Source organism: Phragmites australis, chromosome 8 (genome assembly GCF_958298935.1).
Source record: "Phragmites australis chromosome 8, lpPhrAust1.1, whole genome shotgun sequence".
Classification (NCBI taxonomy): Eukaryota; Viridiplantae; Streptophyta; class Magnoliopsida; order Poales; family Poaceae; genus Phragmites; species Phragmites australis.
In genome coordinates this window covers 14,451,985-14,479,201 of record NC_084928.1, presented here as the reverse complement: position 1 = coordinate 14,479,201, position 27,217 = coordinate 14,451,985, and positions in this window count along the sequence as shown.

The following is a 27,217-nucleotide window of genomic DNA, read 5'->3' as shown; positions in this document are numbered from 1 at the left end:
TTGGGCACTAGTGCTTCTTTTTGCTGTAGATATCTTCATAGAAGATAATATATGTCAATTATTGTAAGATTTAATGTTTATTTAATAAAATTATTGCTTGTGTTACTTCACCTGTGACATCTTATGTGTGTTGAACATCCTAGACACACATAAGCCACATCTGATTTTATCCGTTAAAACCGGGTGTGACACATACATGCGTTACATCACAGTGTATTATCACGGTGTTATTATTACAGTAATGTTAATAACTTATTACAAAATGACCAGAGGGTCTAAAAGAAAACACAGCAGAACAAGAGAGCTTCAGCGCTAGCGGGTCTTCCACCTTCCACAGGTATCAACCGGGGGCACAACAGCCTAGAACAGGAGACCCGGGTCAAAGTCGTCCTCATCGAAGGATGCAGCTTCATAGATGGCTTTTGAATAGTACAAGGATGCAAGAAAAGGGGCAACGGGTGTGAGTACAAAATATACTCCACAGCTGTCGGAAAACATGCTATGGGGCTAAGTCGAGGAAAGGTTAGACACTGATTAGCTGCTCTAAGCAACTATGACCTATGGCTTCAATAACATGCATCCTATTTACCAAGTATGATGACACATCTATAACTAAAGGGATGACTCATCAGATTCCATCCCGACTACCAAGACTCACCAGGTAATTCCATTACCAGGCTACTCGATGATTCATACCAATACCCTGATCCCAGCTAATCAAGAAGAAGTCCAAGCCCACTCTTAACCGTGAGCATGACCGATTCGATTAGTTTGATACTCTGCAGAGTTTGCACAGCTTTCCCCATGAGTCGTGATCCCCGTGTTGCTTCACACTTCCGGGGTGTGGAGTCGGTGTCTCACAACAAAGCCTTTACAAAGCTCCTGTCGATCTTTAGGCACCCACTGAGGTTTCATCACTATCGTTGCAGAAGCCCCCTCTTGTGCCAGTCAACCGTCCATTTGTGCCCACAGAACCAGAGGGGTGACTAATTAATTGGCCAGGCCATAACCATATAGACCTCGTGGTTGTGCGGATTAGCTTGGTTACATGTTCAAGAACTGGTCCATAGGATACCACACAGGAACAACCACAAATGTGTTGTTCAGCACTACCACAAACCAATCATCCAGTTAGGATCCCTATACCATGTAGCTACAAGATTACCATACCCGATTTTTGTTGCATAAACATTAGTCAAGATTAACATTTACCCAACTATGACAGCACCGGCATATCTACCCTTCCTTAACCATGACCCATCAACAGCGACAAGGAATAATCATACAAAAGCTAGTAAACCCTAACATGGGATTCTAATTTTGACAAGCATGCATTGAAGGATAAGTAACTACACGCGAATCCTAGCAAGATGTTCAAGGGAACTTGCCTTCAGCTAAGGGTTGCTTGAAGTCTTCGAAAACTTTTTCTTGCAGATTCCCGAACTGATCACCTCCTAAACGACATACCAGAACAAGCACACAAGGGAAACTACAAAGATTAGTACACCAAACATTACCAAATCTAGGGGAAAAAACCCTATAAAAAAATTCTACACATCGCTATGAACATTTGAGAATGAAAATCACCCAAATCGAAGCAACGAGCAGAAATTTTTTAGATTTTGAAGTTCCAGGGGCTTTTCTGCAAATTTTACTTGTTTTCCGCGAATAAACCAATTTGTTTTTATACTGAAAATCTTATTTATGACATCATAAATCAAATGGGATTATTTTCCAATTGAAAAACATGTGGAAAAGGTTCATGGGCCCTTTGACCACGGCCTGAAGGCCAGTCCATGGATGGACCGATTATCAGATGGTGAAGGGGTACGCGATCTCGGCCATTGGATCTCGATCGGATGGCCGGGGCGAAGGGAGCTTGGACCAGCAGTGCAGACATGGGCAGTGGCCGACCAACAGCGGCAGGGTCATCGGCGCATCACCGGAGTGCGCGAAATTGTGCACCCGGCCACAGATCGCGACGGGACAAGGTTCAAAAATGAAGAGGATGTTGAAGGGATCATCACCATGGGCTTCTCGTTAGTGGAGAAGGGCGGAGGGAGGCCAACGTCATAGAGAGGCAGACGGTGGGGCTCAGTCATGGTGCGGGTGGTGCTCCGTGGGTGAGGCAACAATGAGGTGCAATCGGGAGCTTCTCTGGTGACTCTGCAAAGCCATAGAGGGGAGGAAAGCTTTAGAGATGACTCAGCCATGGAGCATTGCGGTGGCGGCGGAGCTCGCAATGGCAACAAAGAAGACGATGGCGCTGAGGGTGAAACCGAGTGGGAAAGGAGGGGGAAACGGGTTGAATTGGTGGGGAACCTCACCACGGAGACAAAGGACAACATATAAGCGCGAGAGGGGAAGTGCATTGGTCAGGATTCGAAGAGATTGGCTGGTGGCCTTAAAGGAGTTGAATGCAGCGGTTTCCACATTTGAGAGGGGTAATGGAGGGGGAAATGGTCGGGGCAAAATGATTAAGGGGCGAGGATCATGACCATAGCCTTTAATTGATGCATAACGATGTGGAGAGGCTTGAATTTGAACGGGAGACATGAGATTTAGGGGCGGAATGAGCTCGAGTGGGAGGAGGAAGAAGAGGAGCCGGCGGACGGGCGCGCGGCTCGATGGCTTGGCTCGGCTCCTACCGGGTCCATGCAGTAATGAGAGAGGGTAGGGAATGGGCAACTCAGGTGCTGCGGGGAGGCCGGCTCGGGTGGCCTAGTGCGAGAGAAGGCTGGCTCATCCTGGCGGGCGTAGCTTAGTGCGCACGTGGGAACAGCCGCGCTTTGGCCCAACGGGGAGAGGAGGGGGAAAACGACCTGAAAAAGAGAGATAGAGAGGGGGAGGAAGAGTTTGGGCTGAATTTTGAGAGGAAAAACGGCCCGAGATGGTTAAGAATTTTTTGAAAAGGTTTTGTTTTTACTTTGAAACAATTTTCACAAAGAGCTTTTAAACGAGCGCCTTCTAGTGAACTTTTGCAAAAAAAAAAATTCATCCATAAAAGCCTATTGCAACTACTGCAGCATGAATGTATCAAACATAGATATAACCTTTGGCAAATTAAGTTTAGAAATTAATTTACTTATAAATTGAATAAAATTTGAAACTCCTATTTAAATCTAGCAAAATTTTAATCTATTGCAAAAATTGAAAATTTAGGGTGTTACAAAAAACGTGATGATCACTATATATGTTTTCTAAGAATGAGAAGTAGTTTCCAGGCATAGAGCAAATCCTTGCACACTTGTTTCACAGGGGCTTCAAGCCTGGACATATCCGTTGGACTGAGCATGATGAACATGAGGAGGTTGTGCATGAAGAGAAGCCTACAGTCGAAGAAGACGGAGGCAATTCATGATGGCTGATGAAGATATTGATATGTCACCGTTCGAAGATACTTTTGCCGGCAATGATGATGATGACCTAGACGAAATGTTGCATAACGCGGAGGGAGACTTCACCAGTGATAGGCAACATGAAAAGTTCTAGCGCATGATAGAGAACTATAAAACACCAGTGTTCCCATGTTGCAATAAAGAGCACAACAAGCTGCATGTAGTCCTGACATCGCTACAAATGAAATCTAGCAATGGTTGGTCTGATAAGGGCTTCAATTAGTTGTTATGATTCTTGAAGAACTTGCTTCTAGAAGGCAGCGAGTTGCCTAAAAACATGTACCATGCTAAGTAGATTGTTTGCCCATTAGGGTTGGAAGTAGAGAAAATACATGTATGTCAAAATGACTGCATGTTGTATGGCAAGAGGGATGCAAACTTGGAAGCGTGTCGCATTTACGATGCATTACGGTACAAGCACAACAATGATGATATTGATAGCGATGACGTAGGGGAGAAGAGTAAGATAAATAATCCCCCACCAAGATGGTTTAGTATTTCCCTATAATCTCCCGTTTGAAGCAATTGTTTGCCAACAAAGTGAATGCCAAGTTGATGTGATGCCACGCCGAAGGGTGCAAGAAAGACGGAACGCTTAGACACCCTACTGATGGAATGCAATGGAGGAACTTCAATACAAAATACAAGAAATTCAAAGCTAAAGTGAGGAATATAAGATTTGGGTTGAGTATGGATGGGTTGAATCCTTTCAGCAACATGAGCAATAGTCATAGCACTTGGCTCATGACTCTCTATATCAACAACCTTCCATCTTGGTTGTGCATGAAGCGAAAGTTCCTTATGATACCTTTGCTGATCAGTGAGCTGAATCAACCTAACAATAATATCAATGTATATCTCTAACCATTGCTTGAAGATTTCCTAGTACTATGGAAAGATGGCAAACGGGTGTTGGATGAATACAAACGTGAGCATTTCACCCTATGCACAATGTTGTTCATAATGGTCCAAGATTGGCTTGCTCTTGCTAACCTATCGGGATAGACTTTAAAAGGCTATAATGGTTGTATATGGTGCTTGGATAAAAACAAAGGGGTTGTGGCTGTAGAACTATAAAAAAAATGGTCTACATGGGTCACCATAGGTTTCTATGGCCAGATCACCTATACCATAGGAACAAAAGAGCTTTTGATGAGATAGTGGAGACTCATCGAGCTCCAAAGGTTCACACTGGGGAACAGGTATATAAGATAGTAAAGAATCTTAGAGTTGTTCTTGGGAAGGGGAAAGGAAGTACAAAATTCTCTGCTGGAAAACTCGCTCCTATGTTTAAAAAGAGATCAATTTTTTAGAACCTACCTTATTGGAAGCACTTGATTGTCTGACACGCAATAGGGCAAATGAACTTCCCATGGCTTGCTACACCCTGAGCAAGGAAGACAAGATCAGCATGTGCAGTTGCTTGAATGGAATCAAAGTTTTGACCGGTTACTCCTCCAAAGTAAAGAGATTAATGAACATGAAAACTTTAAAGTTAGTTGGCATGAACTCCCATGATTGTCACGTGATGATAGTATAATTGCTTGTTGCTGCACTTAGAGGTATTCTATCAGATAAGGTTCGAGACCCAATCATAAAGTTGTGTTCGTTTTTCAACGCAATTTCAGAGGTCATCGATCCGAGCAAATTAACAAATCTGTAGAAAGATGTGGTATATGCTAGGTTGAGAGTATTTTACGTCCATCATTTTTTTGACATAATTCCCCATCCCATCATTCACATCGTGTATGAGATTGAATACCTTGGCCCCATATTTCTGCATCAGATGTATCTTTTTCGAAAGGTTCATGTCAGTTCTAAAGAAATATTCGTAACTGAGGTTGGCTTGAAGGTTGCATGGTCCAATGCTAGGGAACGAAGGAGGTCGTTGACTTCACTATCGACTACATGGATCTGAAAGCAATTGGTAAGCTTGAATCTCACCATGAGGAAAGGCTAAAGGGGAAAGGGATGCTAGGTCATAATACAATTCGTACCAATGATTATGTTTCATTCACCCAAGCACATTTCATTGTTTTGCAACAACCAATTGTAGTAGGCCCGTATGTCAATATGCATGCAAATTCTACGGTCCGAAAATCCAACAAGTCAAAGGATTCGATTACAAGAGAGTACAAATATAATTTGAGCAGCTAGTTATGTAGACACATGATGGATGAAGATACAGATGATGCACTTTTAGAAATGCTGGCTAATAGGCCATCAACTACTATTCATACATACAAATCATACGATATTAACAGTTATATATTTTATACGAGAGTACAAGAGAACAAGAGCACTAACCAAAATAGTGGTGTCTGTATTGATGCCTACGACAGCGATGGCAACAGGGAGACCTACTATGGATTCATATAGGAGATTTGGGAGCTTCAATATTGAGAGCAGTTGATGATCCCCCGTTTTGATGCCAATGGGTCAGACTCCCAAGTGAAGTGAATATCGACAAGTACGATATGACTATCGTCAACCTCAAACTCATTGAATATAAAGAACCATTTGTGCTTTCCACAGATGTTACATAAATCTTCTATGTAAAGGACACAGACCGAGCAAACAAAAAAAAGAGTGTCATGTGGTTCTTCAAGGAAAACGAAAGATTGTCGGTCTTAAGGATGTCGTCGACGAGGAAGACTACAATCATTTCGATGACTTGCCTCCTTTTGGAGAGAATGTTGACCTGCCTCTCATTGATGACATTGAGGAACCTACCTACATATGTCATGATCCTAACGAAGCAATAACCATTAAATGAAAGCAGCTTTGATGTAATAGTTAATTCAGGCTTCGCTGTAATTTGTATCAAGGACATGTATTAAGTAAGAATATGTTTAAATTTGTATTAATAAAAAGTTCACAGCTATCATTTATGCTTTAATTAGTACAAATAAAGCTATTGTATGATAATTATAGATCTAATTCAAATCTACTAAGAATATGCCTTAATTTCTATCAAGTATAAAAGCTTTAATTCCTATTAAAAATATACATTGCGTCATGTAACGAAGATGTAATACACAAATTATAAACCTAATATAAAATAAATTACAAACCTAAATATACAATAAATTAGTTCCTGCAAAAATTAATGATTAAGTACTACACAAATTACAGATCTAATATAAACCCTAATACCAAGATATACAAAAAAAATGTTTTGTCAAAAAATGAAAACAATATCAGTGTCGGCTATGGTCTACAGCCAGCACTAATAGCCCTAGTATCAGTGCTGGCTATATGGTCTACAGCTGGCATTGATGCTGGTATGAGTGTCGGATGTAGATCACAGTCGGCTATGATGCGCTATCCCTATATATAGCAACACTTAGCCGCAGCCTCCTCCATTCATCTTCCGAACCCACCGCCAATGCCTCTCGCATCTCCCCGATGGCTCCCCAACGTGTCACCTCACCGACGGCCTCCTCCATGCCTCCCTGACGCATCGGCCTCATCCCCGACGACTGTGCCGACCTCCTCCTCCCCGAATCCCCGAGCACTTCCTCACTGGCTCCATGAGCTTGAGCCCGGCCTCCTCGTCTCCAAGCTCCACTCTGGTGACCGCACCGGCCTCCTCCTCCCCAGCGGCCTCCTCCCCGGTGCCCCAAGCATCTCCTCCCCTATGCCACAAGCTCAAGCCGGCCTCCTCATCCCGCTCTTCCTTGTTGCGCTCCTCTACATCTTCGTGATGAGTGCTCCACCACCCGTCGTCTCCCTCTCCTGTGCGGTGACATTCAGGTGTGCCTTCCTTCTTCTATAGTGCGTATGTGGTTTTCGGCCATTGTGTCGTGTTGATTGAGATGCTCCCGCCGGTGTGGGTGCCTATGTGCTGAAGCTTGTTGTGTAAGAGTAATGTCAAGTAAAATCGTTGGGCTATTGTTTGATTCAATCATGTTTTTGTTATGTCAGTACTTGGCCAAATAGTTGTTTGCTCAGACCACTTGAGCACTTAAAAAAATCTCAAAAACTAATGAGTAAGTCTGTGTGGTTATCCAATATTTACAAAGTCTATGTTGCTTGGTGATGCTGACAGTGGCTTAATTTTGCCCATATTACCAATGTTTTCCTATCTTTGTTATTGCCAGTTGATGCTACTGTTGCATTAACCTTTGCCTGTGTGGTTATCCAATATTTACAAAGCCTAGAAAACTGATGAGGAAGCCTGTGTCGATCCCTATGTTGCTTGTCATTCTCTTGCTTGTGCACTGATCTTGAAGCATAATTTTTATTGCCTCATTACGAGTATTTTTTGTTTAGTCATGGCATGAATTTATCAATTTTTTATTGTAGTTGTTAAATTATTGATTTTCTTCAGTAAATGGAGATTCGCAGAGTGGTCACTACTTTAGTGATTTGCAATTATTGTTTTCTTTAAGTTTCTATTTGGGTACTTTTTGTCAGTTGAGTGCAGTTTCTCATATGTGATTGTGGTTGGCTGGTTGAAGGAAAAAAAAAGGCACAGCTTCTCAAGTACAATTTTGTTCAAGTCCTGTTTCGGCACAGAGAGTCAAGTAGTAGACATAGAGAGTCCCATTGGGAGTTAGAAGTAGAAGTTATTCTAGTATTGTGTTTTTGGCTTGTATATGTCTTTTCTCCTTTTGTGAACTACTTTGAAAATGAGAATGTGATTTAAGTACAGCTAAAATTGAAAAAAAAAATTGAACTTGAATGCTAGCACTTGTAAAATTCTACCCTAGGCACACTATCTACCCTGATGTCACTGTGCAGATGATAGCTTGATGGAATTTGAATAGATGGAATTTTTATGTAGGAATGGCACGTATGAAATCAAGTTGCTGCCGACGGACATGCCACCTATAGAAGGCCCCTCCTTCAACCAAGATCCAGCCTCGGATGATGCTCTGGAGCGAAGCGGTAGCCCGAGTGCATACCTCAACTTGAATCAACTAGATAATGATGCTCCGGAGGGTCCGACCACTGATGATGCGTTGGTGGGTCAGTTGTTTGAAGAATCGAGATACGGCCAAGATCCCAGCAAAATGTCTGAGGGACGTTTTGTCATCATAGAGGTTGATTCAACCAGGGAGCCCATAAAACCTTCAGATGTACTCGGTTCATTAAAGACAACATGCTGGTGTCTCATAAGGAACCACATCGCAATCATTTATAGAACTTGGAGAGGCAAACAAGGTGACAAGTGGGTGGTTCCCGATAGCATCAAGGATTTGATGTGGGGTAAGTTGTCACAAAAGTTTGAGCATCCTGAAGGATGCAACATGACCACAATGAGGCATCAGGCCATAGTCATAATGGGGAGAATTTTTATGAATTTTAAGGGTAAATTGTATAGAGCTACGCACTTGAAGGGTTGAACACTAGACTAGGATGATTATCCAATGGTGAAAGATTTTCGGAATGATTTCGTGAAGTACAAAGATTCAGAGGAAGCAACAAAGATAAGTGAAGCAAACAAGACTAACTCCAAGAAGAACTTATACGACCACAGAACTGGCTCACGCGGGTAAGTGAGGAAACTTGACGAGTGGGAGAAGATGGAAGAAGTCGTAACCAAAAGCGATGTCACACCTGTGATGGCTGAGTGGATTCCACGAAAGAAGAACTATTTGTACGGGAGAGGGGTGACTCTTGCAATTGATGGAAGCTTATGCTTTAAAAGCGAACGAGAATAGGAAATCATGCAGAAGATTAGAGATGCACATGTCAAGTATTCCCAGAATTCTTTCTAGGCAGATAGGGAGAACGACGAGCTAACATTGGCACTGGGAAACAAGTAGCACACTGGTCGCACACGAGGTAAGGGTTTGAGGCCTTGGAAGGTCAGATCTGAACAAAACGCCGACACTTACAAGAAATGAAGAAAAGAAAATATTTTAGAAGTGATGGCCCTTATAAAAGAACTTGCAGAGGAGAGACGGATAACAGATGCCAAAATAATAGCAACTATTCAGCAAGCTAGGCAGGAGCAGTTAGTCATCGTAGATAATGCTTTGATGACGAGCCTCGGTGGTCCTCGGAGCATCTAAGCATCAACGGGCCTTCTAGGAGAATCCTTAATAAGTCACTCCGTGGATGACATCACAAAAAGTACACAGTGCAAGCTAGGGTGCTGGCTAAGCAATGAGCAAAAGAGACTCGCTTCAACGCCAAACTGATACCATAGGGATATGCTAGGGTACATGTGGATAGTGTAGTACATTCATACTATAAAAGCAAGCTGGATTACCCTAGAGAGGCGGGGAAAACAAGGCTCTCAAAAAAAATGTAGGTCATTACGTCCTATGGCACAAGCGCGAGATAGTGTTTGGCGAAGACACAGACAAGTCTGGGTCTAGTTTGAAGTCATTGGACCCACCTAGAAGATCTCCACCTCCTCCGTCGTCGCCTCCATAGCCACCAAGAAGATCTCCACCTCCACCATCGCCTCCATCGCTACCAAGAAGATCTTCACCTCCTCCACCGTCACCTCCACAACCATCAAGAAGATGTGAGAAACCGTCCAGATAATATTCCAATTAGTCATTAAGTCAATCATTTGTGTAATAACAACTCTCAGGACTAACCAGAATATCACCCCGGTAGTCCCAGCATGTGTTTTTCTTCCAGGATCGGAACACATGCCTTTACAACAAGCACATCATCACAAGTCTTTAAGAAAATTAAACTTTACAACAAAATACATGATCCAAACACCAATAGAGTATCTACACAGTGAAAAGTACATAACTACAAATGGTGGGTAGCGTCGTTTTCCCTAAGGTGCCACCTCAAAATATCCACACATGAGTAGTAGGCACTACTCCTGCCTGTCGCTAACATTGGGGGGTGTAAGGTAGCCTAAAACTAATTCTTCCTCACCTGAAAAGCAAGTAAAGCACATGAGTACGAAGGTACTCGCAAGACTTAATCCATAGTGAGCACTTATAAATAACCCGACTCCAAGGAGAATGAAATTTAGATAATTAGCAACAACTCGGCCTCAAGGTTAAGTAAGTTCTTAAGAAAATGCAATTTCAATTCAAGTGTAAGCATCTACATTTAACCATGAGCAACCTTCTATCCTGAGATCATCAACATAATTGTAACTGTAATACAAACCAAACCACCCATCATCAACATCACCATCCATCTCCCATCATACCATCATGATCACAAATGAAAACTCTACGACTACTGCAAATGGACAAAAGCATGCTCATAACTGAGAGCGTGGCAATTCAAATTATTTTATATACCCTGTAGGGAGTACCTCTTTACCCATACAACTTGAGGACCATTTGGCTCATGTGACCACACAGGTCTACGCAAGGGGGTACTCATGTCAACCTTTCCCAAATAAGCCCCAACTATTTGGACATGCGCCTCGGCATGCGAGGGTCATCTAGAACTACTCCTGGAGTAAACTAGATACCCCTTCCAAGCCTATTATGCCGACAACACCCGAGACTAGCACGCCAAAAGATCACAGCTACATAAGGTACTCGGCTCATCTGTCCCATATACAGATACATGGTAAGTACGAACAAGTGCTAGAGCCAACTATAACAATGGATGGTGCTTACTGATTCAAATGGGCCTATAGCCTCCGACACTCCCTTCTCGAGTCATCCCTATTGCTCTCCCGAACCTCGCCTCATCCTCACGATCTCATACTTCCCATCATCCTTCATCACTATTATCTTTGTGAAATATAGTAAGCCCTAAGCTCGTAGACGATGGCCAAACCACCACTCGACATCTACCAATGACCTAAGCCATGCTAAGCATAGAGCATTCATTTTAAGTTAGATAATTACTTGACATGAACAACCCAGGTTACAAAGAATCAAGCGATAAACAATGTCATGGGAGAGTAATGCAACAAATAGGATCTAACACAAAACCTGACATAAGACTCATTGACATGCAAACATACATAGAGCATAACTTATCAATTGACACAATATATGATCCAAAGTAATGGGATGAAATTGCTTAGATGCTTGCCTTGTTGATTAGCTTCACAAGCAACAAAAACAACCTCCGGATCACCTTAGATCACGCCCGCATCACCATCTGGTCCTTCGTTCACTAAAGAAGAATGCGTTCAATGATGAGCATGAAAGAGATGCAATTAAATTTGATGCATGATGCATATCGGTAGTGGATGCATCCTAACATCAAGCTAAAAGTACAAACATACAAAGAAACACTGAATATTTGTGATCTAAACATCCTCGGAAAGTAACACTCCGGACTCTCCGGATATTTCTGGAGTCCCCGGAGTTCTGCAGAACAATTATTCGCGATGATTCATCGATCGAATCGACTTGCATGTTGAAATATAAAGCACATAAATATGCAATGGCACTAACACATTGGTCCTAAACCTAAGACACTCACTCTACGCCCTCGATTTACTAGTTATCTCATCCAAACCTTCCATCCATCTCTAATGCCTCAAGAACACAATATTGCTTTGCTAATCTTCAATTGTTGTCCACAAATTCAACCAAAAACCAAGCTAAAACTTATGATGCTATCAAGGAAACCCTAGGGTACTTACCCGAAGTCCCTTGCCTAAGTTTGTGATCTTTGGTGAAGGAGAAATCGAAGGAAAAGCTCGGTAGATAGGATGACTCAGCTGCTGAAATTTCTGAGAAAGGGAGGTGACAATTTTGAATTGGAAAACCTCCAAACCTTCATGCATGTGAGCAAGAATTAGATGGATGGAGAGCTAAAGAGGTGGGGAATGTCATAGAGTGACATGCAAACCTCATTTCTTGCTCCTTGGATGAGATTTTGGTCCCAGAAAAGCTCTTTTGCAAGACCCGGACCAATTTAGAGGCATTCGGCACCTCCTACCATAGATAGCTTCGAAAGGCGACATCTTAATGCTCGATTGGAAGCTATTTTTGTCGGAGAATTCTGCAAATGGCAAGCATATTTTCCACCTTTTCCCATATGTGAGAGCACAAGCCTGCAACATGTCTTCCACGATTTTATTCACCCGCTCGGTTTGACCATTAGTGTGAAGATGGTACGCAGTGCTATGGAAGAGTTTGGTTCCCATGGCTCGATGAAGATTCTTCTAGAAATGGGAGACAAAGATAGAACCACGGTCAGAGACTATCTTCGCAGGAATACCATGAAGGAAAACAATTCGAGCAAGGTAAAGCTCCGCACAATGATCCAAATCGATTCATACCCTTGAGAGGTTTTAGGGAGTCCGGTAATGAAATCCATTCCGATCTCCTACCACTTCCAATAGGGAATGGGCAAAGGCTGGAGTGTACCAGCCGGCTTGAGATGTTCAGCTTTCACTCTCTGGAAAATATCACACTCGGTGACATACCGAGCGATCTCACGCTTCATGTGGGTCCACCAAAATCTTTGCTGGAGGTCTTGATACATTTTCGTGCTCCCATGGTGAATATACAACAATGAATCGTGAGCTTCATCCAAGATCTTCTTCCTCAACTCATGCACCTTAAGGACAACAAGTTGCTTCCTAAACCACAAGACGCCTTGATCATCTTCCGAAAAATCCACAGCTTTGCCCTCCTTCATCTTGTCACGAATTCAGGCTATACCCTTGTCATTTTTCTGTGCTTCCTTGATTTGATCGAGGAGAGTGGATGACCTCAAGATTTGCAAGAAATTCCTCTGATACCATATTGAGTCCAAGTCTCCAAAAATCATCACAAAGTGTGGCAATTTTGGGCTTGACCATAAGGCAATTGCATTGAGCTTTTTGGCTCAAGGCATCAGCAACGACGTTTGCCTTGCCTCCAATTCATAATCTTTGATCAATTCAAGCCATCTCATCTGCCTCATGTTGAGATCAGCTTGAGTGAATATATATTTGAGATTTTTGTGATCAGTGTAGATATTACAGGGATTTCCAAGGAGATAGTGGTGCCAGATCATCAAAGCATGCACAACGGTCGCAATCTCTAAATCACGAGTCAGATAATTTTCCTCATGGTGCTTTAACTAGCAAGAAGCATAGGTGATGACTCGACCATCTTGCTTGAGAACACGGCCGAGGCCTATACGGGAAGCATCACAATAAACGCTAAAGCTCTTCTCCTCATCTGGTTGAGCAAGGATGGATGCAGTGGTAAGAAGATTCTTCAAGGTCTGAAAGGCTTGCTCACAAGCATCAAACCAAGCAAACTTTAGTCATAGTCTTCTGCAAAAGTTCGGTCATAGGCTTGGCATTTCTGAACCAGTGGTAGTAAACGACAAGTCCAAGAAAACTCTACATGTCGGTGGTGTTCTATGGTTGACTCTAATTGAGCACATCTTGAACCTTGCTTGGATCGATAGTGACACCATTTTCGGATAGGACGTAACCAAGAAAGGCAACTTATTTGATCCAGAATTTGCATTTGCTAAACTTGGCATAGAGACAATGTTCACAGAGCCTTTCAAGAATGACTTGAAGATGTTGGGCATGTTCTTCTTTGGTCTTGGAATAAACCAGGATATCATCGATGAAGATTACAATGAACAAATTCAGTTCTTTAATGAACACTATGTTCATTAGATACATGAAGTAAGCCGGTGGGTTAGTCCGAAGTACATGACTGTGTACTCATAGAGTCCATAACGAGTGGAGAAAGTCATTTTAGGAACGTCCTCTAATCAAATCTTTATTTGATGGTAACCCAATCTTAGATCAATCTTGGAGAAGAAACTAGCACCAGTCAATTGATCGAACAAGATGTCAATGTGGGGAAGAGAATATTTATTTTTGATAATGACCATGTTGAGAGGACGATAATCAACACATATCCTCAAAGTGTTATCCTTCTTCTTGACAAAGATAGCCGGGCACCCCCAAGGTGAGGAGCTCGGACGAATGAAACCCTTCTGTAGCAATTCCTTTTATTGTTTCTTCAACTCCATTAATTCATTGGGAGGCATACGAGGTCATTCTAGGTGCGAGTTCAATGAAAAATTCAACATCTTGGTTGGGCGGCATCCCTGGTAATTTTACAAGAATAACATCCAGGTACTCGCACACCACTAGGATATTCCAAAGGTCCGTAGTTGTGGCACCATTCAAAACAGAGAGATGGGGACCACCCTCTCCCAAGTGCAGGGGGATCTAGACACCGGGAAAAATTTTGAGAGAGATGATCATCCGAGCGCAATTGATAAGAATGCCATTTTTTGTTCACTAATTCATCCCTAAGATAATATCCACTCCCCTTGTATCAAGAATGATCAAGTTTGTAGAGAACGAAACTTCTTCAACAATGATCTTGGCCAAATGAACACCCTATTGGTTTGCAACCAGGTACTAAATGCATCAATATGATATGAAGAAGGTAGAGTCTTGGTGACCATATTGTGGCGCAAGACGTAATCCTCCTTAATGAAAGAATGAGATGCTCCGAAATCAAAAAGTGCAACTGCAGGGTGGGAATTCACAAGTACTGTACCAATGAGCATGCTGTCGTCCACTTGACCCTCATCAGCGGTGATATGGTTCATCATGCCATGATTGGGAACCTGCACAGCCTCAAATTCCTACTGAGATGATTGTGCTTGTAGTGGTGGTCTTGGAGCATTCGCCATGGCTCCCATTTTTGAAAAGCGACACTCCCTGACAAAGTACCTGACACACCCACAATTGTAGCATGGGCCATCAGGACCACCAATCACACTCCCTTGGGATCCAGTGGGCCTTGCAGTCTATTTGGGTGACGAGGAGTATGAACGCTACACCACCCACATTGAACGTGGAGCAAATGGTGTTGACATGGAAGATGGAGGGGGTTTATTACCCGTTCGCTGACGTTGATAGCTCCCACCCACAGGGAGTGACAGGGCCATCTTATGCTTCCTTTCCTCCTGATGGTCTTCAACTTGTGATCGATGGTGAGAGAGGTGCTCACTGACTTGTTGAAGTCAGCAAACTCATGAGTGGATAAACAGTCTTGCATCTTGGTGAAGAGACCATTTACAAAGAGATCTTGCTTCCGAGCATCAGTACTGATTTCTTCTAACGCATATTGTGCCAAGTGGTTAAACACTTGCACATATTCCATGACCAACTTGCCTCTTTGCTTGAGGTCTACAAATTCCCACCTCTTAATATCCATTATCCCCTTAGGGATATGAAAATCGTGGAAGGCTTGACGGAACTGCCCCAAGAAACGCGGTGATCAGCAGCGTTCATGCTGAGATAGTTCATCCACTACGCACCGGCCGCACCTCGGAGTTGATGTGCGGCAAAGAAGGCATTCTCGTGATCCTCACACAAAAGAAGAGCGAGCTTCTGCTCAATGGTGTGCAGCTAGTGGTCCACGTCGAGAGGATCCTCGACGCGCGTGAAGATAGGAGGACTAGTACAGAGGAGGTCCGAGTAGTCGTCATGGCAACCGGCTCCTCCTCCTCCTTGAGGAGTCGTATTACACACGAGCATGAGCTCCTCGAGAGGATTCAAGGCAAAGAGAGCCTTGAAGAACCCCTTCAGCATCTTCGCACGATGGTGTCTACCGAGCATGGCAGATGTGTTCATGCAAATCGAGCAGAATCGCCACGAGCAGAGTTTCATATGTGAGCGATTGCAAAACCTACTGTCATCAATACTTGTATGACTAGTTCAAGATTGAAGTTTGCTAGTTCATAATACTTGTATTGCGTCGGCATGAGTGGATTCTTATGTGGTGGTCACTTTTAACATGATTCAGCTATGGAAACTTAAATGCACCGGATCAAGAGAAATATATTTATGGCAATGTATATATCAAAGTGAATATATAATGCAAAGCAAACAACATCCAAAAAAAGAGCTTTCGGGAGAAAGGAAAATGTGCAGGAATCTTTGACCAATTTAGGCTCGAATTGGGTTAAGACTAGCGGATTTCATGATGAGCGAGATTTCTCTTGATCTGAATCTAATTTGTTGCAAAATGGTCATGTTGATTTATCAATTCCTTATTGCTTAAGGCTCCTTGGTCATTTTGCCTTGTCAACATCTAACCTGAATTGTTGTCCAAACTACGGATCCTCCGCGAAAATATGCAGACTCTCCGCACCTTTGAACATACATTTTTCCTTCGTGTGTGATGCGGTCCTCGAAGCCCATAAATGAGAGACAGGAATGAAATATGCTCGATCCCTACCTACATGTTTTCTTTCTCGAGTGCATCACTCCCCATAATCATCACAGGCATGAATTCATTCAGACCACCAATCATCACCCTTTGCACGAAAAGGAATTAGTATTCACACGAACGGTGCTTGTGCAACTTGCCACACAAGCAACGTTTCATACGTTGTTGCCAACGTATTCACTTCCCATATCTTCACCTTACGGGACACCCCATGTAATCACCACATGGATAGATAACCATAACTACCATTGTATGGTGGATGTTCATACATTATTGCTAACGTATTCACTTCCCATACCATCACCATACGGGACATACCAGGCCCCTACCATACACTGGTTGAGCCCCCGATATTGACCACTATCGGGATGGGTCCCATACCTTCTTACCTTTTTTGTTGATTGCATCGATGCAATATGAGTAAAATGATAGAATAATAAACCACAATCAATAGAATTGAAAGACCTATTAGACAGTCATAATACTCATACAACCTAAAGGTACAACATACAAATCTCATACATAGGGCATAATAGAGCTAACTTCATCGTCCAAAAGTTCACGAAAGAAACTACGCCCTATTACATAAATAAAGCTCCACCGCCTTAAAACCACCCACGATACGGATACCGAATAAAGTCCTCTAGAAATTCATCCAAGAGATAATGTTGAGGGGAGCCTGTATCATCAATGGCCTCAGGGTGTGAGAGAGGTTGTGACTCACCCAACAGCACTTCCTTCGTGTAGCCCACGTTGTGAAACTGTGTCACTTGCAACCCAACGGATGCTCTCGCACCGCAACCACAAGGACGAGGTACCCGTGTACCTTGCACCACCAGAAAGCGGTGAGTGTGAGGTGTTATACCATACACGGTGTGATATGGCCCTCGCTATACAACACCTCACAGTTCATCAATCTACAGTGCACTTGTGGTTCCAACACATGTTGCAACCTGTTGTAGCACCTACACGTCTTCCACAACTCAGCCAACATGCAATGGTAGGATTGGTCTAAGGAACCAATTCTACCATATGGTACTCATTGAGTGGGACCGCATCCGGGACATCTTCAAAGTAGTTGACGTTGTTGCCCCGAATCGGAAAATAGATGAACGGCCATCCACGGAGAACTGGCAATTCATCACGAAGTGCAGCCATCACCTTGTACATCACAACTTGGACTGCCATTTCTTCTGAAGTCCCCGTCGCCTCGAAGTAGTGGGGATTGGCCCTAACTTCAATGATCCTTGCTCGAATGTCCATGGTCGCCAAGTAGTCCACCAAATCCGGTCCAATTCCTCGCTCATACACCGCATACTCCAGTCCATAGGTGAAGTTAGCACACGAAAGCATTTCGTGGAGGAGTGCGGGAAAACCTTCCACACGCTCAGCACGAGAAGCCATTACCGACGTAACAGCGGCCATCCTTAACCCATTAAGAAAGAGATGAGTTAGAGATCAAATTTAGGCATGTTAACAACAAGAAGAAGTACGATTAGCTCTAAGATAAGATAAGGAATAAATAGAATAAATACTTAGGAACTAAAGATAAACTTTAATGAGTTGTCTTAGTGAGGTTGAAAAAATTTTATTAACCCATCCCAAGTATTTTTAGGCTACTTTATTGAACCAAGCTCTGATGCCATATTATGAGGAACCATCTAGATAATATTCCAATAAGTCATTAAGTCGATCATTTGTGTAATCACAATTCTCATGGCTAACCAAAAGATCATCCCGGTAGTCCCGGCATGTGTTTTTCTTCCAAGATTGGAGCACACGCCTTTACAACAAGCACATCATCACAAGATATAATAAAGAGCGAGTAATTAAAAATAAGTTACAAGTCTTTAAGCAAATTATACTTTACAACAAAATGCATGATCCAAACACTGATAGAGTATCTACGTAGTGAAAAGTACATAACTACAAAAGGTGGGTAGTGTCGTTTGCCCTAAGTCGTCACGCAAAAATATCCACACACGAGTAGTAGGCACTACTCCTTCCCGTCGCCAACGTCGGTGGGTGTAAAGTAGCCAAAAACTAATTCTTCCTCACCAAAAATGCCAACACTTACAAGAAACAAAGAAAAGAAAATATGTCAGAAGTGATGGCCCTGATAAAAGAACTTACAGCGGAGAGACGGATGACAGATGCCAAAATAGCAGCAGTTATTTAGCAAGCTAGGCAGGAGTAGGTAGTCCTCACATATAATGCTTTGATGACGAGCGTTGGTCATCCTCAGAGCAGCTACGCGTCAACGGGCCTTCCAAGAGAATCCTTAATCCATCACCCTGTAGATGACATCACAAAAAGTACACAATGCAAGCTTACCGTGCCCACCTTGGGTGTTCCCATCACAGTGGCTAGGGGGCTAACTAAGCAATGAGTGCAAGGGGCTCTCTTCAATGGCCGGTTGATACCATAGGGATACGCTAGGGTACACGTGGATAGTGTAATACATTCATACCATAAAAGTAAGTTAGATTACCCTAGAGAGGCGGGGGAAACGAGGCTCTCAAAAAAATATAGGCCATTATGTCCTATGGCACAAGTGTGACATAGTGTTTGGCAAAGACACCGACAAGTTTGGGTCTAGTTCGGAGTCATTGGACTCACCTAGAAGATCCTCACCTCCTCCATTGTCGCCTCCATAACCACCAAGAAGATTTTCACCTCCTCCGCCATCACCTCCACAACCACCTAGAAGATGTGAGAAACCATCCAGATAATATTCCAATTAGTCATTAAGTTGATCATTTGTGTAATCATAACTCTCATGACTAACTAAAATATCACCCTAATAGTTTCAGCATGTGTTTTTCTTCCAGGATCATAACACATGCCTTTACAACAAGCACATCATCACAAGATATAATAAAGAGTGAGTAATTAAAAATAAGTTACAAGTCTTTAAGCAAATTAAACTTTACAACAAAATACATGATCCAAACTTACCTACACAATGGAAAGTACATAACTAAAAAAGGTGGGTAGCGTCGTTTGCCCTAAGGCGCCACCCTAAAATATCCACACACGAGTAGTACGCACTACTCTTGCCCGTCACTAACATCGGCGGGCGTAAAGTAGCCAAAAACTAATTCTTCCTCACCTAAAAAGCAAACAAAGCATGTGAGTATGAAGGTACTCGCAAGACTTAACCCATAGTAGGTACTTATAAATAGCCCAACTCCAAGGAAAACGAAATTTAGATAATTAGCAACAACTCGGCCTCAAGGTTAAGTAAGTTTTAAAGCAAATGCAATTTCAACTCAAGTGTAAGCATCTACATCTAACCATGAGCAACCTTATATCCTGAGATCATCAACATAATTGTAACTGTAATATGAAACAAACCACCCATCATCAACATCACTATCCATCTCCCATCATACCATCATGATGACGAACGGAAACTCTACGACTACTGCAAATGGATAAAAGCATGCTCATAACCGAGAGTGTGACAATTCGAGTTGTTTTATATACCCTGTAGAGGAGTACCTCTTTACCCAGACGACCTGAGGACCATTCGGCTTGCGTGACCACACAGGTCCATGCAATAGGGTACTCATGTCAACCTTTCCCAAATAAGCCCCAACCGTTTGGACATGTGACTCGGTATGCGGGGGTCATCTAGAACTACTTCCGGAGCAAACTAGATACCCCTTCCAAGCCTATTATTCCGACAACACCAGATACCAGCACACCAAAAGATATAGCTACATAAGGTATTCGGCTCATCCGTCTTATATACAGATACGTGGTAAGTACGGACAAGTGCTAGAGCCAACTACAACAATGGACGGTGCTTAATCGATTCAAGTAGGCCTATAGCCTCCAAGACTCCCTTCTCGAGCCATCCCTATTGTCTGCCCGAACCTCACCTCATCCTCACAATCTCATACTTCCCATCCTCCTCCATCATTATTATCTCTGCGAAATATAGTAAGCCCTAAGCTCGTGAACGATGGCTGAACCACCGCTCGACTTCTATCGGTGACCTAAGCCATGCTAAGCATAACGCATTCATTTTAAGTTAGATCATTACTGGACATGAACAACCCAAGTTGCAAAGGATCAAGCAATAAACAATATCAAGGGAGAGTAACGCAACAAATAGGATCTAACCCAAAACCTGACATATGACTCATTGACATGCAAACATGCATAGGGCATAACTTATCAATTGACACAATATATGATCCAAAATAATGGGATGAAAATGCTTAGATGCTTGGCTTGTTGATTAGCTTCACAAGCAATGAAAATAACCTCCAGATCACCTTCGATCACGCCGACGTCACCCTCCGGTTCTTTTTCACTAAAGAAGAATGCATGCATGATGCATATCAGTAGTGGATCTAAACATCAAGCTAAAAGTATAAAACATACAAAGAAACACTGAAAGTTTGTGATATAAACATCCTCGTAGAGTAATAGGAGTTCGAAGTCTCCGGACAAATCTCCGGACTCTCCGGATATTTCCGGAGTCTCCAGAGTTCTACAGAACAATTGATCGCGATGATTCGTCGATCGAATCGACTTGCATGTTGAAATCTAAAACACATAAATATGCAATGGCGCTAACACATTGGTCCTAAACCTAAGACACTCACTCTACACCCTCGATTTACTAGCTATCTCATCCAAACCTTCTATCAATCTTTAATGCCTCAAGAACATGATATTGCTTTGCTAATCTTCCATTGTTGTCCACAAATTCAACCAAAACCAAGCTAAAACTTATGATGCTACCAAGGAAACCCTAGGGTACTTACCCAAAGTCCCTTGCCCAAGTTTGTGACCTTTGGTGAAGGAGAAATCGATGGAGAAGCTTGGCAGATAGGATGACTCGGCTGCTAAAATTTCAGAGAAAGGGAGGTGACGAATTTGAATTGGAAATCCTCTAAACCTTCATGCATGTGAGCAAGAATTAGATGGATGGAGAGCTAAAGAGGTGGGGAATGTCATGGAGTGACATGCAAACCTCATTTCTTGCTCCTTGGGTGAGATTTTGGGGAAAGAATGGACAGAGTGCTTGAGGGAGAAGAGAGGGGCTGCTGCCTTTGCTCTGTCCAGCTGAGAGAGAGAGCAAGAGAATGAGTGAGTGAGGTGGGAGAGAGGAGGGGGTGAGGCTGCAGCTGAGAGAGGGAGGGGGTGTGGACCAGTTCAAGGTGGGCCCCACTTGTAAGAGAGACAAGCTAAAAACTGCTGCTAAACTTTTATAACAACTAGTGCAGCGATTAATTTCTAAGCGAGACTTAAACTAACGACTAACGAATAACGAAAGTCTAACATTGGTTATTTTCAAAATGCCTAACAAAAATCAAAACATCAATTGAGATAGCAAGCAATCCAATAACAATAAACATGATGATTATGATGCTTAATGACATGTTTATGCTTAATGATATGATTAAGGAATTGGGACGTGACAAACCTCCCCCCCCCCCCCCACAAAGAATCTCGTCCCGAGATTCAGTACAAGTCTGGGAAGAGTACGGTGAATATCAAGGAACTTCATGAATCTGCGACAAACCATGTTGTGAGAATTAGAAACGAAAGCGACACTCACAGGTTGGAGAAGAACTGGGGATAGTCAGCACGAAGCCGATCTTCCTGTTCCCACGTCGCTTCGTCGTTGAAGTGATTACTCCATTGCACCTTGAGAAACTTGAAAGTGTTGCATCACGTCTTCCGTTTGGCTTCATCAAAGATGCGAAATATTAGGTTGAAGCTCTTGGTCATCCACAGTCATAACTTCAGTTGGAACGTGGAGACATTTCATTAATTGCGAGACGTGGAAAACATTGTGTACGGCGGATAGAGATGGAGGTCACTCCAATTGATATGCCACAGCACCACGCCGGGATAGAGATGGAGGTAACTAACGAAAAGTCTAATGTTTGTTTTTTCAAAATGCCCAACAAAAATAAAAACACCAATTGAGATAGAAAGCAATCCAAAATGCTTAACAATAAACATGATGATTATGATGATTAATGACATGTTTATACTTAATGACATGATTAAGGAATTGGGACGTGACAAAAGATCTCCAACCCCTCCACCGCCACCGCCTGTCCACTTCAATATCCAGTAGCACCTGCACAATCTCAAAAGTCGATGTCATCTCAGAAATCGGCTTCGTCACAACAGCGAGCACCAGCTAAGAAGCGGCCAGTAACATCTAAGAATCTGACATATCATCTGTCTCATTATAAAACTGATGAGAAAACCATATGGAAAGTGAACGTCAGTGTCACTGCACACCTGAAACATACTAAGCCTAAGAAGAGTGCTATCGATCCAGCAACGGTAGCCAAGTTTCTCTAGAATTTAGCCAGACCTGTGGGCCCGCTACTAAAATCCAACTACGCGTGAATCATGTGTAAAATACATTTGAGGAAGGCATCGTGCGAGAAGGTAAAAAACAAAGAGCGCTAGAACAATGGAAAGAATTAGAAAGAAACTTTCCTCATGATGCTAGAATCACAGAAGAAGCACTTGATAACGAGTCCAAGGATGAAAAAGAAAAAACTAGATGGCAATTTATACTTGGTGAACCAACTGATCGAGTCCATGTCGGAGCTAACAACCCAAATGTGGGGATTCCATGCGTGGTACATCAAACAGTCAAAGGCCGATAGAGAAATGTTCGCGTTCAAATACAATCATAGTGATTTCCTCCATGGGGATGATGAAGTCTAGATTCATTTCAATGAAATGTATCGATTGTACCAGCAAGATGCCCTCGGCATTAAACTCATAAGTTTGTGGACTCTATAAATGTCTTATATATAATTCATAGTATATATTCTTATACCATTAGACTGAATATCTTACTTCTTATGTATGTAGAATGAAGATACATACATGTGGTCAAAAGGGCATCACTGAAGTAGGATTCCTTGACCTAATGAAAATAAACCAGACAATAGTCACCACCTAGCCACATGCTGTCGAGTACTATGCACTTGGTTTTATTCTTACCTATCAATTAAAGAGATACATACTTTTATCTTACAACTTTAGGTATGTGTTTCCCTCCATGTTTGTTCTACTCATTTTGAGCATCACGATATTAGGACATAGGACTAATTACCTACGGTGACATATGTGCAGTTTTCACTGGACCTTCTTTGTCTTCCAGATTGGCCTTAGCGGTATCGTTGTTCTCAACGCGAGAAAAAATCTAGTAGATGAATACCAATCTGGCATAGAATTGCTCCAAAGATAAACTAATCATTTTATTAATGATTTAATAAACTTCGAATTGATTGCATCTAAGTCTAGTTACAGTCAATAATCACACACGTATAGGGTGCATGTGTGCTACGTCAAGAAGAATGACCGTCACTTTCCGTACTAGAAGGAATGAAAAGTTGGTTATTAAGACCAACTTTCCTGGTAAGATTTAGATCTATGGCAACAATTTATGTGGCTATATATATGTGACATCATGTATGAATCCATAAAAAATAATTATAGTAGCATTACCAATGTTAAGGTAAGTGGTATACATATTGATGATTAATTTTCAGTTCCTACTCATATTCAAAAAGATTAATTTCTTCAATTTTAGTAATTGCAGGAACTCGAGCTAGAAAGAGATACCCTTTGTATGTTCATCAGTGACGAAGTCATTCTAGAGTTTGGCTAGTACTATGTTTTAAATTGTGTTGTTCGGACGCCATCCTTTCACCTAGCCCGAATAGTTCATTACCTCATCTTCTCAAGGAAAAAAGTGTAGTTTAGGATTTTCGGTTAATAAGAAAACTTAAATAACATCGCTTCTTACTCTTTTATTGCATCCTTATATTATTTATGAATTTTGTTACAAACTTGTCTTAATTATGAATTTTAGTGAATGACATGTGAAAGAACATGGTTATGTATGGATGAATGAGATGATATGTGAATAAATTGTGTATATATGTGAGATTATATGTGCTAAGATGATTATATATGCATGTAAAATTTGAATGCATGTTTATCCTATTGCATGTGATATTATTTGTGTTGTTCTGGGCAATGGCTAGATTATAAAAAAACAAACACTGATAGTCTCTATATCAGTGCTAGTTAATCCTATAAACCGATATTGATAGTCTGAGTATCAGTACCGATTATTTTTTATGGACCGACACTGATACTCATTATCAGTGTCAATTTATAAATCCGTATTAATAATTATATATTTTTAATATCGAGTAGTCAGTACTTAGTTTAAAAAACATTGCTGATAACTTAATAACTCTTTTTATGGTAGCGAAAAGTTTTATCATGCCATGTCGCTGTCGCAGTCCGTCCTAAATTATTAGCTGGGAGATTCGCTTCACAGTAGCACTACTTCACATGGAATAGCCACGTGGCATTGGAATTAATTCATTGTGATCGCGTACGTCTCGTTGTCTACGTACCTTGATCTCCTTTCTCAAAGAACGAATTGAGCAATCCCGATTTCAACCATCCTTGCGGTTCACTTGTCGCTTTCTCCAGTTGGATGCTTATATCAGAAACCATAGAAAAGATATCTTTTGAAGAGCAAAATTCATAAAAATTATTATTAACCTGCAAATTAGAATTGCAGTTGGACATGAGTTTATTCCTAGCCAAAGATATGGACATAGTCTTGACGCTCACAAATGACCATTATTTTCCAGCGCTAATATTAACAATTGACGATGAATAAGTTATGTCAACCTCAAATACTCATTTGGAAAAAGTCAAGTTTACCGCCTCCAGTTATTTAGTTTTTCCAATTAAACCAAACACCACCCCCACCCCCACCCCCCAACAACAACACAACCAGCAAAGTATTCAGATTAGGCCAGTTCACCCCCAAGTGAATTTTTTTTTCTGCTTATGTAAGTTGTGTTTTAATTTCAAATTTGTGGGGGCGATAGAAGACATCATGCACCTTGTTAGAAAATATTTTAATTTTTTTAGTGATTATTTTTCATACCTTTTTCGGATCTCGAGGTTTAAAACAATGTCATATGCTCCCATCCAATGACAACAATAATGAAAAATTCTGACATAGTTTTGTAACATCAGATATGATGCCAACTATCACTCCACAAAATTTGAACATAAAACACCAGTTGTACAAGGAGAAACAAAAAAGACAAATTTCAATAGGAGGTGAATCAATCCAATTTCAATAGTTTAAGGTGTTAAATAATTAACATTTTGTATGAGGGTCAAGTGGACAAAGTTCAAAAAAAAATTGATCAGACAGATTTTAAATCGGATTGCTAAACTCTACCCAGTGTTTTTAAGCCTTCTGTCACCCAAATTTGTGGGCGATCAATTTGCGAAGCGATCCGCATTGAGGAGCTTTATCCTCAACTTTGGCCAGAATTAATTCCAATGAGGTTAGGCTCTGGGATTAGGGGGTCACAAAGTTTGATGAGCTTAGAGGGAAGCCTACGATGACAGGTCGACCCTTTGGTGTTTGCGGTGCATGGGCAGCGGTAGGGGCAAGGAAGGTCAGGGGAAAAGAAGAGATGATGGTCTGACAGAGGAAGAAGACGACAGATGGGTCATTGGATCCTCATCATCCAACGATCGCAAGTTTCGAGATGCTCTCTAGATAGGGCCATTTTAAAGGGAAACTTTTTATTTTATATCAGAGGTAGCATAGAGCTGATAATTTATGAGGCACTAGCTCCCTACAAGTCACTTGAATTTGTAAAATCCCCTGAAAGGAAAATTATTCCGTTTACCCCCATTATAAGTCTAATTTCATACTAAAATCCTCCTTAGATTCTATTTTCATGTCATGTTAATATATTTGTTGTGATATGACCATACGTGCTCCAAGTAGGCTGCTAGTATGGAAAGGTGTGGATGGGGAAGGTCTAATAGTGCACTAAAATCCAATGAATCAAATGTGTCTTTGAAACTTCTACAAATCAAACCAATGGAGAAGTTTAGTGGGACTTAACATGACAAACTTCTTCTACAATCACTTAGAGCACTCGATATCATATCACGACAAGTATATTAACATAGCCTCAAGTGAGAACCATGAGGTAGAATTTTACAGTAGGATTAGACTTATAGAGTAGTAAATATAACTATATTATTTATACGTGGTATTTGTAACTCAAAGTGATCTATAGGGAATATTTGCAATTGGCCTCTTTGCCCTCTTTTTGGTTGATAACCCTGTCTATGTTTGATTTGGGACATTACCAATTCTTGAATTTCTTCTCGGGACATCCAGGCTTTAGGTTTTAGGGATGGGCTCCTCAAGAATCTACAAAGGAAAAAACGTGCTCAACAGAAAAGGTTCGGCCGACGTCGACGGGACCCTCGCTGAACTCGCCCAACGAAACATGCTCTTCAGTGCGTCACGACTTGGCTGGGGCTACGCCAATGCTACCTTGCCCTGTTTGCCACCGCTCAATGGAATGCCAAGCCACGTGACTTCGTTGCTCACCCGGCCATGCCCGCTAGTTGTTCGAACCAATGCCTGAATGGGGCCCGTCCGCGGGCTCGGTGGGTGTACGCGCGGCAGACAAGTAGAGAGGATGTCCGATGCCGCGAGCGACGGAGGAAGGTGACTCCAGCTCCTCGGATGACGATTCTGGTGACTTGTGCGCGCAATACCAGATTACTAGTGATGTGAACTCTAGTTTGTCTTGCCATTCAGCCATTGGGGTGGTGGTCGTCAGGTATCTGCTTGTCTTGTGCTTG